General features: G+C 49.2%; 1 protein-coding gene across 9 annotated transcripts in view; it reads right to left on the minus strand.

The window, feature by feature from the left end:
- The window catches only part of LOC120900428 (ets DNA-binding protein pokkuri), a 46,176-nt gene that overhangs the window by 12,976 nt on the left and 21,177 nt on the right, over window positions 1–12,023 (minus strand). For all 9 annotated transcript variants that reach the window (XM_040307413.1, XM_040307404.1, XM_040307406.1 and 6 more), the window contains exon 3: window positions 9,052–9,128. The gene's annotated coding sequence lies outside the window, so the exon portion shown is untranslated. The remainder of the gene's footprint in view (window positions 1–9,051; window positions 9,129–12,023) is intronic.

The raw sequence follows: 12,023 nt of genomic DNA on the forward strand, positions 1-12,023 counted from the left end.
AATCGGCTAATACTACCGCGCGCTTTGTGGAGAGTTGTTTTGGGGTGGAGAAAAGTGTGAAGGGTGAATTTAGGATCCAGTCGGATTAAAATACATCTCACTCGGGAGGGTTTCGGTACGAGTTTGTCTGGATTGTTCTTGGGGTGGTGGAGATAAATATTGATTCTCAGTTTCTCACATCGCTTTTTATCGAGTACGCGGGTGGAATGTAAGCCTAAGCACAGGAAGTGAGAGTGTGTATTGGCGGCGTTACTAAATGTGCAAACGAGGAAGCGTGATGTTACACACTACCTTTCCGTAGAGAAGGTACCTAACATCGGCGCAGGTGGTGGGTGGTCAGTGTACGGCTTTGATATTTCTACACTCCATTCTCGGGATGGTAAACCGTTTCCTGTAGCAAACGGCCAGAGCCCGAGCAAGAAGTCAGGAAACGGCGCACTGATCTCAATTCTCGATCTCGATCGATCGCTGACCATGCTTTTAGAAACAGTGGGTGAGACAGGAACACGAAGCGACAACAGGAAGCGGGTGTGGGGAAAGATGGAAGATGATAGTGCGGTGTGCCAACAACACACACCTATTTCGCTCCGGTGTGTGCTCGCTTGAATTGCGTGGATCGCGCGCGCGTCTCTTGATCGGGGGGAGGGTTCTCACAACGCGCGGAACTCAACTCAACGATCATCACCGATTGTGTTTGAAGTTCTAACTCTCGACGATGTTTTGCCCTTCCCTTCAACCCCCCCGCGAGAGTTTTTTACACAGGGTGGAAGACGAAACGGAACAGAACAGATTGTAAAACGTGTTGGTTATGCTGGGGCTCGGCCTAAACAGCATCCACCATTACTCGTTTAGGCTTAAACTTCCTTAAAAATGTTTGCGGCTGCCGTTCGTTTGCCACCACACCCGCCGCCACCACCACCACACCTTACGCCACCTTTATACGATCTCTCATCTCATTTGCATATCGTTAAGTCGGCGCGCGGGGGATTTGGCTTTTTTTTCCTTCTTCCCTTGTCAGTGCGAGTGTTTGTTGCCTGCTTCCCGTGTGTCTGCCACCGTCTCGTGGGTCTTTTTCCGTCTTTCGGAGGGAACAGGGTGGGGTTTTGGAGGTGAAATGAAGCAAGCTCCAAAGAGAGAGATAGGTCCCCCCAATCGGGAGTTCGGGTTCGTAGGGGATGGGATTTTGTCCATCCATCCGTTGTTTCAGTAATAATATTTTGTCGTTAATGTCGGTCCTTGTGTGTCCTCTCCGTAATAAAAAAAAAACGATCCCTTGTGTCCGGGGAATGAGACCGTTTTATTTTTTGGACAATTTTGCTTCATTCCCCACCACACACCACAGCAACGAAACATGAAGGAAGCCAGAGACGAGGGAATGGTAATGATCGTTTGCTTTCCTGTCGTTTCCAACCTGTGAGCGCGTTTGCTTTTTAAGCGCACATTTCTGGAAGTGGGATGTACGTACTGGAGAAGAAGGAAAAAAAAAACACGCACAAATCTCAGCCCTTCCTCCTCCCACACATCCCTTCCTTGTTGTGGAATGTGCGCGCAAGATGAATAGAGATTGTGTTTGGTACCGCATCGGCGAGCGCACGCACAACTTAGCTTCTCCACGCTGTGTATTTGTTCCCACAGCGTGGCTTGGAGAAGTCGACGTGTCGACGTGACGTAACGCGATCGCCGCCGGCACACACTTTACCCCTATACCCAAACGGCTCATCTCGCTCGCCACCGCTGTCCACTACACCACTCGCGTGTAAGTAAACGTGAGTGTGTGCCACGCTGCCATTTGTACGGCAAACTACAGGTAGAGATGCCCTTTACCATCCACGCACACACAACAAGCCCGCCTTTTGACACCTTCTGTCATCTCTGGGGACACAAAATCTGCTTTCCGATGGGAATATTGACCACCAGCACGGGCATGAATAACGCACAGGTGTGTGTACTCCTGAGGGCGACACAAACGAAAAGCAAAAAAAGCCAAATGTGTGTGTGGCGTAATAAGGCGTTTTAAAAATCAATTTCTCTCCTAAAGAGGAAATTAATCTCGCTCGCGCAAATTAACCGATTAAAACGCTTCAATCGCGTAGCCCATTAAACTAGGGCAGGCACACTACACACACACACACACACTAAACGGGTCGATTACTTGAGCCGCAACGAGCGGATCATGACGCAACGACGAGACTGCGGGAGTCTGTGTGTGCGAATGAGTGTGTGGGGAGAGGAGAGTTGGCTTATTCATTTCCGGTTGGCTGCTGTGTGTGACTAATCATCGATCCTCCCCGCTTTGGTCGTCGTCGGCATGATGGAGAAACGCTTAATCCTCTGCGAAAGCCGCACAACAATGTATGCCGAGTGTCTGCTGGGGCATTTTACGGACACGCACACACATAGTTTGTTGGATACTCTTTTGCTTCCTTCAAAATAAATTAGGAAAGCGCTGAATAACTGTGAAACGAAATAGACGCTGTCAGACGCTTCTGTCAAACACTGAGCGCAAACAACAATCTTATTCCACCCCAAAGTAGACACCACGCGGTATGACACGATCCATCTATCTGCATTCTGAGCTGGGGCCTCCGATGCGTGCTGTCAGATCAGCCTGAAAGAATGGTCTTATCTGTGTGCCTCTTTCGCTCGTTCCGAGTTGGAGCGAAATGGATCGAAATTGTCATCATAATTTCGTCACACTGTGAAGAAAGGAAGAAGGTGTGTTTGGCATTCTTCTTGTCATTTAAGAATGGAAAAAAGAAATGGACTTAAAAAGCTGACACCTTTGGATTTGAGAGCGGGTTGATGTCAACACAACAATGCTGTATTCATCTTTAGGCCTTCAGGAGAGAAAAACGATGACCCCCCCTACTAAGCCGCTCTGGATAGAAATGCGTCACGGAATGTCGCACCACATTTCGCGCAGCGTGGCCCCCATCATCCATATCATTCCCGGATCTTCATGTCTCGCGCATTGGAGGATCATTGTTACTTCAATAAATTAAGCTATGCCTGGTGCTTGGTGTACACAACAAAAGGTTACTTAATCCCGTTTTGAGACTATGAGCCTTAGGAAGATAGTAGAGGGATTTGTGTGACATTTGCGCTGCGCCTTAACCCAGACGGGTGGACGTCGTTGTGAGCTATTCTGAGTTCCGCTTGAACGTGAGCTTGAGTCTTGGCGTCTCCGCCGTGTGTATTTCATCGAGATAGAGGTGCAGCCACAGTAACTGTTGGATAGAGGGTAGAGGGCTCGTTTGGACTTCCCTTCGAGCCTCAGAGTGTTACGTCACACACAGAGTACTGGTAGTAGTAGTACCTCAACGCCAACACACATTGTGGGCAGATTTCATCTCCCGACGACCACAGGCCGTAAGAAAACGAAACAAAACCCTCTCCCTTTCACACACCACACGATCATCGCCAACGATCGTACTGTTGGTGGTGGTAAAGAGAGAGAGGGGCCGCCCATTACGTCACGATGTCGGCTTTTCTTCAATAGTGCTCCACACAGTTCCGCTGGAGTTTGCTGTTGCGTGGTTACTTGATTACCTTTACTCACTGTGCCACCATTTCCATCCCCAAGAGCCCCCTCTCTCTGTCTCTATCTCTCTCTCCTGTCTCGTCGGTTGATTACGAGACATGAGCCGGGGGCAGGAGGCAAGACAGAAGACAAATCTAAAAAAAAGGTGCAATTTTTCATAAGACGTAGGTGGTTGGTTGGGGATGAGAGCGCTGGAAGAAAGCGGAAGAAACACGGCATACACGCACCCGTAACAAACGCAACGCGCGGAGAGCGAAATAAAGAAAGAGCGCGCAAAACGGAGCGCTGGAAAGTCGGTCAAACGTTTTAAAATTCATATAACACGATTAAGTAACACTCCCTCCTTCTGCACTTCAACCACCGGGAGTCGTCAGACACACTTCGGAGGTTGTTTTTTTTGCTTTCGGTGAGGTATAACGACGTTGATTACCCGATGACAAACCGATCGACTTGACGGTGTGCTGCTTTTCCGGTTTGTGAGGCATGCGTGGAAACATACACACACATCTTGGAGAAGAGTGCGGCGATCACGTAATTCACCTTCCATATATCCCGGGTGCTGCGCTACATGGAGCTCTACGCAATGGGACGATGTAAGGTACGATGATTATGCCAACTCCAATCGGGATTAATTTGAGTAATAATGAATCCCAAACAAAACCAAATCTTATAATTTGTGGGAGCGCTAATTTATTTCACGTCTCCGACGAGTTCCAATTTCTAATCGACCTTCAATGCTCTTCTCGTGCACGCCGCCCAAGACAAATAGTTTCGCGGTAGAGATCCCACATCCCTCTTCTTCCCTGCCTGTTCTATTTGACAGCTCACCGGGCAGTTGTTTATAAACAACGGAATGTGTAGAGCTGTAGGTGTACACACTCGGGCGCCTTCTTCCTGACCTCGGAGGTTGGAATTTGTGATCTTCCTGTTAGGCATACACTCACTCCCCTCCCGAACAGAGAACATGACCCAGAAGAATTTTCTAAAAATTTGCGTCATTTTTTTCTTCCTCCAACCAATCCGATCAGTGGGTGGGAAGGGAACATCGGGCAGTAAAATTAATGACCAGCCAGACATCGGCCCCCAAAGGCCAGCAAAGGTGCAAACAGAGAGAGGAGAGACGGCTCGCTATGGGGTTCGCATCCGGGGAATTTCTCACACCGGATGGAAGATAAATCGCGCCAACCGAAGAAGAAGGGGGATGGGTCAATACGACCAAAGGTTCCCCAAACTCCCTGAACTCACGCGCGGTCGATTTCGTGGCTTTATAGCAATCACACAGCATCATCTCTCTCTCTCGTTCGGCGCATTGGGGGGGTCGCAGCCTGGGGGCAATTAATGGACCGGAAAGCGCTGTCGAACTCCCCACGGGTGTCGATCACGGGTGTCGCATCGAGAGAGCGTTCCCGAGGTCAACTGGTTGTAGTTGTTATTGCCCCGAGAGAGAGAGAGAGAGAGAGAGGGAGGTAAATCCCGGTTCGACGCCAAAAGACGCAAGAAAGGGCAGCAGCAATCCCGTCCCGACCGGAAATAGCAAATAAAAGTTAATATTTCAATTTTTGGACTGGCCAGAGTGCGCGCGCGGGTGTGCAGCCAGCAGCCGAACTCTAAATCTGGAAAGGATGGGGGCTGAGAACGCCAGCGGAGTGTGTGGTGCTTGTGTCTGCCTGTGCGTTTGGCTCTCCTAATTAATACACCAGGCGGCGCACCACCACTATCTACTGCCGCACGCGCGAGTGTGTGGACAACACACCAGTGCCGTGGCCTCATTTCTTTTAGGGACGGGAGATAATTTGAGACTTCCCGTCGTAGCAGACACGACACGGCCGACCGAGGGGATAGTGTTGAGAGCGAGAGAGAGAGAGGGTGGGTTTTTCATTTCATCCTTTTTCTTTTTAAATTGGAACACGCAGTCCAAATTGGTATTGGGCAAGAATTTGCCCAACGGCAATGTGCATTCTCGGCTTGTTCAGAGACAGCCACTAACAGAAAGAAGAAGAGACGAGGAGAAGGGGGAAATAAAACAAAAAAAACGAAGGGGTAAAAGCGAACAGCAGCATGATGATAATAAAAGACGAAAAAAAAGACACACAAACGCACAGACACTCACTCATCTCGCCATCGTTTTCGTTGGACAAGATCAAAAATCAATTTCCTTAATTTTGGCTCCCTGCTTCTTTTTTTTTGCCAAAAACTGGTGCACACACACATTGCCAACGGCTGACGTCCTCCCGACACCACACACTGCTCTATAGGGGGGGGGGGGGGGGGGGGGGTTTGGAGAGCGATATGCTTTGCGCATAAGGAACGAACGAAGGAAACCGGATATTACTACTCTTACTAAATCTATAAACATTTTCCTGTCCGATTTTCATTCGGTTCATAGCATTTTGTGTGCGTGCGTCCAATACCCCAAAACCCACCCTTCACCCTCTCATGTCAGCTTTGTGAATGCGAAATTGCAACAAGCAAACACACGCCAACATCGGGTGAAGTGTTTAGTAGTGAATCGGGGGATGGAAAAAGGGAAATGAATTCGACCGGCGAGGAGAAGGCACCAAACCGGAAACGGCGAGAGAGGTGGTAAGGCTGGACACAGGAAACGGTACGAGAACGGCACAGGAAATGGAACCCGGACCGAAGGATAAGAGGGATCGATAGTGGGGAAGGGTGGACATGTTGGAGGTTGTAGAGAGGGCAGAGAGCACATCCTTTTTTTCAAATTGACTCGAAAAGGATACAAAAAAAGACGCCAACTTACACACACACACACACACACACACACCGACAAACATACCGATACATATATATTACCGTGATGCTGTGGGGGAGCGTTTGGAAGGGCCGTCACGATGCATTCGTGCATCATGCAGCTGAAAATAAATACACTGCCCACCCCCAAAAAGCACCTTCACCTTCTTTCTCTTTCACTCTTTTGGGAGGTTGCATTTGCATGCAATTTAGTTTATTCCAATAGCGCGTCGAGAAATATTGGCAAAGTGCGTATTGATTCCCCTTTTTATTTTTGGTTTTAGTCGAACTGAATAATAACAATATTGCTGTGAGAGAGAGTGTGTGTGAGAGAGCGAGAGAGAGCAAAAACAAAGCTGGAGCTTTAAAAAATTATGGATACATGTTGGAGCCCCCCCCCCACTCGAACTCCGTTGCCCGAAGAGTTTTGGTTTTATGTATTTTAATTTCCACCCTGTATGTATTTGTATTGAATCGGGGGGCCTGATATTACTGCTTTTTCTCGATTGCCCTTTTGTTCCGGTGCCCGGAAGGTATCATGCCATCAACACACATACACACAATGCGCTCTTCCCTTTGTATGGTGGGCGCGCATTTATGATCACTTTTTGTGTAGTCCTGCGACCGGAACCAGTCTCTCCCTACCGGCCTGCAGTGAAAAGAGGGAGAGAGTGGGGACTGGGAAGAGTGTGGCGGAGGAGGAGAGCAAGCATGTAAAACATACATCCATAAATACACCTCCAATCGCGCGAGGACACACACACTCACATGCTGCCCCCGGCCGCCCTTCATTGACGACCGGTAATGAAAATGGCCGGTAATAAATTTGGGCAAGCAGTGGTAAGGGGAGGGATAGAAGGGTGAAGAGCAAAAAGGGAACACAGTGGCAAAAACAGAGCAAACATAATCGCTCACTCGCATGAAACGTAATGATAATGGGAAACCGGGACCAATTTCCGGAAGTGCGCGCGCGAGGAGAGAAAGAGAAAATCAATACAAATTTATGAACTCGTCGCACACAGGCAGACACAGGCTTCATCGCATTATTTACTATCGACGCGGGGGCGGCCATAAGGTTGACACACACTCACCCACACACACACACACATTCGGGATTTCTGGTTCCGGAAATGGAAAAACGGACGACGACTTCCCCCACGACGGTAAGGGGGGTCGTCCTCCGAAAGGGCGGAAAATATTCGTACATTTCCGGATCATGGAATGGTCACCCCCTGCGGGGTTGCCGAGCAAAAGGGAGCAAGGTAAAGGGAGGCGGGTGGTAGTGAAGGTAAAAATAAATACGGCACACACACACACACACACACACACACACACACACACCAATCTGGATGAAATCATGTGGCCCCAGCATGCTCCAACAAACGCCGCACTACACACCGACCAAACGACCAGCCCAGGTATTATCCCACCACCACCAGGTCCAGGTCCGGCTGGGGGCTGCGGAAATGGTGAAAGAAGATTTATTGCCCCGGAAGAGATAAGTTCTTGTCGACGGAGTAGTCAGTCGGCGGCGTCACTGCTGCCATTCGTTTTATTGGTAGCGAGATCGCGCGCTAGCGATATAAATTCGCGAAGCCTTCCTTTTTACACCACGCAGGGGAGGAGGAGGGGACTCGGGACATGAGTGCACAAGTGCACCGCCGGCTACAGGGCGGTGGTATCCAAAACCAAGCAACAGCAACAACAAAAAGAGAAAGGAAAGGAAGTGACGAACCAGCGGCACAAAACGGACAAGAGAAACACACAAAAAATGGGACCACCGGGCGGGCCGGCGATCCGTGCGGTTCGAAGGTCGTCTCCATGCGGCACAAAGCCCGCCAAATACACACACACACACACACACACTTCCGGTTCCGGATGTCGGCCCGAGCCCAGAGAGCCGGTGTTGTGCGCATAAAACGCTCATGCAAAAACCGTTTTGCCTATCAAGCCCCACCACCCAAGCGCGGCGCGATGTCTTGCGCCAGCGCGCGTTTCCGGAAGCGTAACAAACCCTCCACCTTCCGTTCCACGTGCGCCGTGCTTTTTTTGTTAGTGTGCCAAGTGGTGTGCGTCTCCAGCTCGGTGCGAATTCGAAAAGAAAACGGTACACGAGAAGAGACAACAGACACACCGAATGGACAAGCGGTTCCGTTGTTGTTGCTGTGAGACCGCGTTATTATTATTTACGTCAACGCCGCGATCACCTGTGTGTGTGATCAACCCCCATTGAGAAAGGGAAGGTACGAAAGGGGGTGATGGTGGGTTTTTTTTGTAGGTTGGCTGATGTTGTTGTTTCGGAACACACACACACACACACAAAATCACGTTCAAGCAATAAAAAAGCTTCGTTTTTGTATCGGCGCGCGCGAACGCGGAAGGAGAAGAAGGCAAAAACGGCAAACTGTGTTAGCCCTCCTTAGCGGAGGGTTGGGGTGGAGTGGGAGGTGATTATTGAACACCGCTTTTCAAAACAAATCATAAAACTGCATAATGCAATGACAGTGGAGCGGTTTTTAATGATGAAATACAATGAAAGGAAAATATATTCTGAAGCAGCGTCTTGCTTTTAATGAACTTTAGACGACAATCATGCAGATGGCATGAATAGAGCCTTGCCTTACTACGCGGCGCTACACGCAAGAGAGACAGAGTTCGAACCTCATTCAGTAAGTCAACATTTTTAAGAGAGGTAATAAATTTTCTAAAACTATCTAAAATACTGAAATTAATATATTAAAACGTGTACCCAAACTTACGTTTTCAATACTGACGAACTCCAAGGCGACATCCAAATTCTGTTCGCGCTATCACTAACACCAGTGTGTTGTGTGTCCTGTAAGAGAGAGAGATAATTATGGGGATTAAAACATTGCGAAAAACGTAAAAAATATCAGAATACACGCATGCAGAAGAAGTTGTTGTTTGTTAAGGCGCAAAGCTTTTCGCACTCGAGATTTTGCAATTAAATAATCTGCAGCAAGCCCGAAGGGGGAGAACACAAGGGAAATAGACAGAGGTAACAAACCTCATTGGACGCGGTTGAAATGAGTGTGTGTGGTTAGTGCCAGTTAGTGATTACAATAAGAAGTGGCAGTGAGGTAGTATTTAAGCTTCCGGGGAACAAATTTTGTTCATCATCATCATCTAGTCGGCTCAAGTGTCGGCATCGCCCCTAACGAGTCTCGGTTTGCGTGCACAAATTAAAAAAAGGCACAGTACACCCCAAACATCTCTAATTGAAATGATAATTTGAACAAAAAAATAAAGTCGTGGCCCATCTAAGAGCACTACACCAAATCCCCTGCAGACTGGCGCTGGATGAGGAGATGCGATTGCTGGGGACATTAATTACTGAGCGGCTCTACACTACACACCCGGTTGAGTGCAGTCCGGGACACCTTTACACCGACATCTACAAACCCATAAGTGGAGACTCACAGTACCTCTGCACACACCACCCATATCAAAATGTCTTCGCTTCGCTTAATTATTACTTTTAATTTAATATTTCCTTCCTGCCTACCGAATGCAACGCGGTGCATCATCAACTCATTCATGCATTGGATGGCGCGCGAAAATGCATCTCCATCGTCGACGGAAGCAAAATGCAGTTCAAGTACGATGAGGCAAATTTCGCAACGCGACCCTCCTCGGTAGTTGGCGGTTGTGGTGGGAGAGGAGATGGTTTATAGAATTAAAAGTGGTACAAAAAGAAACAACCCGGCCGAGTGCACTACCATTCGCCTGTGCTCTGGAGGAATATGAGGTAGAGTAGTGCGGGAAGGCAGGCAGAAGGTTCACTTTTGCCCTCTCGGACCTGAACTCGGACTGGGAGAGGGTGAGTCAACGCGCTCGGGCTATTCAATGTGCAGGAGGGCGCAGAAGGACACACCACGGGGCAACGGCAGACACGGAAATATGATTCGCGCGCTGCCGTCGACGTGGACTTGACTCTTTTGGACGCGTCGTCTAGGCAGGGACGACGCGCGTTCGAGAAGGGAGAACAACCCTTTCACCACCCCCACCCACTGGGTGGAAGGGGAGATGGTGGGTAAGAAATCATTGCTTGTTTGCTGTTAAAAATAAACCACCATGACTGTGTGTGTGTTACCATTTTCCTCGTTCGGAATGTGGCTTCCTGTCTCCTGACTATGAGCTGTCGAAGTTACGCAGAAGGAAGCCGTACAGATGAACGTGCGCGCTCGAAGTTGAACATCTTTGCCTGTGGAGTGGAGTGGGATGAGGAGGGTTAGGAATAGAAGTTCCTTACCACCCTCAGCAAACCAGTTTCCCCACCGGCAAAAGCGGAAGCGTGAGAATCGAGGAATATAGGCTTAACACATACACGCGAGGACCATAAAATAGGAATATCATCTTCGTGTCAAAAAAAAAAAACCCCCATCCAACCCAACCCCAAAAACACACGAGACCATCCGAGAGAGGGGAAATCCAAATGATTCACGACGTTTTAATTTTCTACGGCACCAAGTAAAGCACACACACAGAGCGGGGCGGGGGGACGACATTCAAATGATCCAAGAAGTTGGACGGTGAACGAGCATCAGAAACAGCGGCGTGATCGCGCGCGCGTGTGTGCAACGGGGTGGGATAGAAGAGGAGGTAACACACATTTCCGCGTTTCCGTGCAAATCGTGCCACGGGCGGCAAAAAAGCAAAACCACGTAGATTGTATGGGTTTCTCGTGGGCGGGTGGGTGGTTTTAGGGGGAGTTTGATGTTGCAATCTAGCAGCCAGGCGGGGGAGAAGCCGTGTGAGCTTCGTTTCCCTTTTTCCTACCACGTCTTTTTCGTTCGATTTAGACACAGCACGCGAAACAGGAAGTGAACCACTTTGCAGAACGACACGGCAGGGGGCACCTACTAAGCTTAATACTTATAGGTCCCCTTGCTCGCCGTCTTAGCCGTCATCATCATCGTCTGCCCTTCTCTGCCACCACAGCGTAACGGGAAAAGGAATAGGTGGAGGGAACCGTGTGTGTCGTGGGGGGAGGTAAGAACGTACCCATAAGGAACTGCGGCGCGCGTACTCCTTCTTTTTCTTCGGCTAGTGAGCGCACTTCAGGCCCAAGTGGGCCGAAGGGTTTCGTTCGAGAGTGATTAGCATAAATAAATTAGCATGTCTCCGGGTGCGCGAGCGCGCTAGCTGGAAGGCATGCCGCACACACCATACCAGGCCATGCACATTAGAGCAGTCCAGTGCGAGAAAGAGCGAGCGAATGCGACTGTATAAATTGCAGCAAATGCATATCCGGCATTGTAAAGGCCTGTGCCCCGACACACAAACGCAGGCTAGAGACGACGACTGTGTGTGCGCGTTTGCGGTCGCCGAAGTGGTATTAGACACATTTTTCACTTCACTCACTTCGCAATTCCATTCCGTGCTAGCGACGAGAAGGAAACGAATTGAATTTAGAAGTGAGTAGAATATATCGGCGGCAGTGTTTTTGGTGGGGAGGCAAGCGAATAAGCGACTGAAGGCGTCCACGTTTAGCGAAACCGCAAGAATTCGTAACATCGTTTTTGGGGACACCATGTTGCTCTTCTCCCGGTGCTGCTGCTGTTGGCACACATCCATCAAATGTTTACGTTTCATCAATCCAACCGAGCCGGATACGGAAATTAACTGCAGCAGACTTTTTTTGTTGTTGTTGATTCTACTTGTCTCATTTGTACCGAAAAAAAAGCCAGATGTTTTTAACGGAGCGCGC

The sequence above is a fragment of the Anopheles arabiensis genome, chromosome 3, assembly GCF_016920715.1.
Source record: "Anopheles arabiensis isolate DONGOLA chromosome 3, AaraD3, whole genome shotgun sequence".
NCBI lineage: Eukaryota > Metazoa > Arthropoda > Insecta > Diptera > Culicidae > Anopheles > Anopheles arabiensis.